This window comes from Cetorhinus maximus, chromosome 21 (genome assembly GCF_964194155.1).
Source record: "Cetorhinus maximus chromosome 21, sCetMax3.hap1.1, whole genome shotgun sequence".
NCBI lineage: Eukaryota > Metazoa > Chordata > Chondrichthyes > Lamniformes > Cetorhinidae > Cetorhinus > Cetorhinus maximus.
In genome coordinates, this window is record NC_135899.1 from 81,573,703 (window position 1) to 81,578,635 (window position 4,933).

Here is a 4,933-nt window from a genome sequence, read left to right on the forward strand (position 1 = left end):
GTGCAAAACAAACAGACCAAACCTCAATACAGAGAAGTAGGCTGTACTGCCTGGGGTTAATCTACAAAGCATGTCAATACCGAAATTGAGTCGATACTATGTAAAGACACTGGGACATTATCAACTCAAAGACACAAAGCTGGTGCCATCAGACAATGCAATTAAAGAAACTGGGAGATCATCCCAGCAGATGGCCACAGACAACAGCCACAAACAAACATCGACAACAGCTAAGGAGAAATGGACTCTATCACATGCACATCAACTTGGGAGCCAGATACATCACACCTGGATGGTGTCCATTGTTTTGGTCGTAAACAACATCGTGGTGAATGGGTTTGTCTGGACTAAGGCAGGAACCAGACTAAAAAGGTTAAAAAGGTGCTAAGCACTGACTATCCAACAGAATGTCTCCAGGAAATATGCTTTGATATTGTCGATAAAGTTTGTAATAAAAGGCCAAGGCCGTAGGGTCTGGCACTGCAGTCACCAAGGAGGGTCAGGAACGGTCAACCTGATTCATGGACCTACAGCTCACACCGGAACGGCCAACCCTGTGCGAAGTTGTATCAGTCAGATCCGAGGGACATTGGGGCTGAGATTTAAGGGTAGTTTTAATGCTAACAACTAAATCTTGTGGGGGTTTGAGTTGGACCGAGTAAGCCTTCTGGCAGAAGTATGGGGTTTTGCCTGTGGGTTTTTCTTTTCAGTGAAGGCTTTTATTAATAAGTTGTGGTTTTGAGTGTTGCGCGGCCTTGTTACGCTAGTTTAGAGCTCTTGTATTAAGGCATTGGGGGTGTTTTGTTAATAAAGAAGTTTGTGGTTGAGCCTAAAACCCTGAGTTCATGTAAGTTTGTCCTTTTATAAAATCCTAAAGTCAAGAACTAACAGCAAGGGTGAACCGACTTGCAAAGAACTCCTTACACCTTGCATCTGCTGCCCTTGTCCTTCTATATGGTAGACGTTGTGGGTTTGGAAGGTGCTCCCGAAGGAGGCTTGGTGAGCTGCTGCAGTGCATCTTGTTGATGATAGACACTGCTGCCACCGTGCATCAGTGGTGGAGGGAGTAAATGTTGAAGGTGGTTGATGGACTGCTTTGTCCTGGATGGTATTGAGCTTCTTGAGTATTGTGGGAGCTGCACTTATCCAGGCAAGTGGAGAGTATTCCATCACACTCCTGACTTGTGCCTTCAAGATCGTGGACAGGCTTTGGAGAGTCAGGAGATGAGTAACTTGCTGCAGAGTTCCTAGCCTCTGACATACTCTAGTAGCCACAGTATTTATATGGCTGGTTCAGTTCAGTTTCTGGTCATTAGTAACCCCCAGGATGTTGATAGTGGGGGATTCAGCGATGGTAAATTTTAAAATTCTTCCATGCTTTGTGGGTGTCGCTGGCAAGGTCAGCATTTGTTGCCCATCCCTAATTGCCCTTGAGCTGAGTGGTATGCTGCACCATTTCAGAGGGCAGTGAAGAGTCCACCACATTGCTGTGAGTCTGGAGTCATGTGTAGGCCTGACCAAGTAAGAATGGCAGATTCCCCTTCCTAAAGGGCATTTGTGAACCAGATGACTTCTCTCCCCCCAACCCCCCCTTAAACCAGCTTATATTTCACCCCTCTCCTAACTATACTCAGTTCTGTTGAAGGGTCATGAGGACTCGAAACGTCAACTCTTTTCTTCTCCGCCGATGCTGCCAGACCTGCTGAGTTTTTCCAGGTAATTCTGTTTTTGTTTTGGATTTCCAGCATCTGCAGTAGTTTTTTGTTTTGGGTTTTTATGATAATCAACTATGGTTTCATGGTCACCATTACTGAGACTAGCTTTTCAATTCCAGATTATTAATTGAGTTTAAATTCCACCAGCTGCTGTGAGATTTGAACTCTTGTCCCCAGAATATTAGCCTATTCATCTGGATTACCAGTCCAGTGACATTACCACTACATTACTGTCTCCCCTTACCATTGCCGTTGAATGACACGGGGAGATGGTTGGATTCTCTCTTGTTGGAGATGGTCATTGCCTGGCATTTGGGTGGCGTGATGTTACTTGCCACTTGACAGCCCGAGCCTGAATATTGTCCATGTCTTGCTGCATCTGGACATGGACTGCTTTGGTATCTGAGGAGTCGCGAATGGTGCTGAACCTTGTGCAATCAACTACGAACATCCCCACTTCTGACCTTATGGCGGAGGGAAGGTCATTGAGGAAGCAGCTGAAGATGGTTGGGCCTAGGACACTACCATGAGGAACTCCTGCAGTGATGCCCTGGCACTGAGATGATTGACCTCCAACAACCATAACTGTCCTCCTTTGTGCCAGGCATGACTCCAACTAGCGGAGAGTTTTCCCCTGATTCCCATTAACTCCAGTTTTGTTAGAATTCCTTGATGCCACACTCGGTCAAATGCTGCCTTGATGTCAAGGACAGTCACTCTCACCTCACCTCGGGAGTTCACCTCTTATGTCCATGTTTGGACCAAGGCTGTAATCAGGTTAGGAGCTGAGTGACCACTGGCAGAATCCAAACTGGGCATCAGTGAGCAGGTTATTGCTCAGTAAGTGCTGTTTGATAACACTGTTGAAGACACTTTCCATCACTTTGCTGCAGCCAGTTAGTGTGCCAGCTCATCAGAGGGCAAGGTCACAGATGAGTCCCTGTGCCAGGGAATCAGACGAGGCCTTTGATGGGGCAGTCTACAGGAGAATGCTGATGGTTGTGGTTAAAATTCAGGCTCTTCCCACTCTGCTCCTTGCAGAGATGGAAGTAGGAGAAATAGTCCTGATAAACCTAGCTGCATAGGACCTGCTATTGAGACCCCTGCTCCTGCTCTCTCTGTGCACTGCTTCCCCTGTCTATTGCCTGAGCTTCATTTTCATATCACTCGACAGCACAGGAGGACCTACAACCATAACCTCCATTACTGAAACATGCTCCAGCTTGACAGAGCAGAAAACTCCTCTGACCCCCTTGTCAGGATGCAGCACGACTCCCTTGAAAACCCAACATGTTAGCAAAACTCCTTCAAGAACAAACCACACCACATCCACAAACTCAGCACCAGTAAGAGTGCGTCAAAGACATGTCACCTGGACGTTGAATGGTGACCCCTTTAAATTGAACACATGGTTCTTTCCTTTTTCATTCAGCTGGAGTGATTGCGGAGGGGGCTTTACCTGGATCTACCTGGTCCAAAATGGGCAGATCGTGTGTCAAATCAATGCTAGAGGCTGTTTGACGTCACCAGCTGCACACTTTTGCTTGCATCTGGGTAATCAGCAACATGCCTGCGGTTGTGCCCCGTCAGATAGGGTGTACTGTGCGGTGTCACACTGGACAGGAGGTGGCCGAAAACATTCTGCCTGCCATGATCGCACTTTGGAACTTCCGTAAAGTCTGTGGGAGCCATGGGCGCCCAATTTCACTGCCAAGCTCTGAAACCAAAGCGGCAATCTAAGCAGAGTTGAACTGGGCCAAAACTCACATAAGTAGAAAAATAACCCAAGCTTGTTCCTTTATCTGGGGAAAAAAAAATCTTTAGATCATCTATCTGCCCTGAGGATCAAAATGTTTCACTTTACATAGGCACAATACTTTCTGCCACACAAAAAAAAAAGTCTTTGTATTCAAACTAACTGTCAGAGGCTGTCATGGCGACATCCGATGAAAACATCATTTCATTCTCCTGTTAGATTTGATGCTTCTCATTGATGGCACTGAGTGTGTCATTGTTCACCTTTCAAAAGCCTTCCAAAAATCGGTGTTTGAAAACCGAGGGAATAACAAATGGGATAAACAGAGTGCCTCGGTGAAATCCAAATTTTTATTTTCATTCATTAGCCTGCCTGTGCCTCCTATGCGATGTCAACGTGTGTGAATTTCCCGATCAGCCTCACCCATGGAAATCAAAATCCTGTTTCACAGGAGGAGGGTTGAGTCTCTTCCATGTCCATTGGCCATTAGGATGAACCTAGCAGATCTCGGTTTATTTATTATCCTTCAGTTGCTAGTGGGGGAAAAATCATTATAGGATGCCTGGAGGGCTGATTTTAAGGAGCCAAGAATCTCAAAAATTCCAACTGAAAATTTAGAAATTCTTGACTAGTATTTGGGATGTCATATGAACTGCATGGAGTGACAAAAATATTCAGGATAATTTGTCCGGTTCTTCTCAGTATTGACTGCAGTAAATTCTATTTATTGACCCACCCTTCTGTTTGCTAAAATGCAAAGTGAGTTAGGCTGAGTAATCTCTTGATAACAAGCAGCAGTGTCAGTGAAATGACTTAGCAGCTTCACAATTAGTAATACACTCTCAGTTACATCTGTAAGACATATAGCCGTCATGTTACACCGTAGCACTCAAACACACATAGCAGTTTTAGATCATGGCACTTGTCTGCAATGTTAAAACATCCACTGGTATATCATTCCCCTCCCTGCTTCCCATGGAATTACTGTCGCAGAAGTTCACCAGTAATTTTTTAAAAAATTGGAACTGTAAATAAGCAGTTACCTCTGCTTCAGCTGACCCGGGAGTGCTCAACACTGACCCCGAGGACCCAAAATCGAAAGCGTTCCATTCTCTATGACTAACATCACTCACCGAAATAAACTTGAAAGGTTTCTGAGAGTTTTTTTCCCTAACACAAGTACAAGAAAAGAAAATTGCCCGCAGAAAAATCTCCGCAGAACTATCATTACCTCCAGAAAGAAAACGAAAACTCAAAAATGATAGAATCACAGAATAAAATCACCGAATGATACAGGGTAGAAGGAGGCCTTTCAGCCTACCCTGTCTCTTTGAAAGAGCCATCAATTTAGTCCCAGACTCACAGCATTTCCCATAACTTTGCAAATTAGTTTTTTTTTTCCCCCAAGTACATGTCCAATTGCCTTTTGAACTTTGCTATGGAATCTGCTTTTGCCATCTTT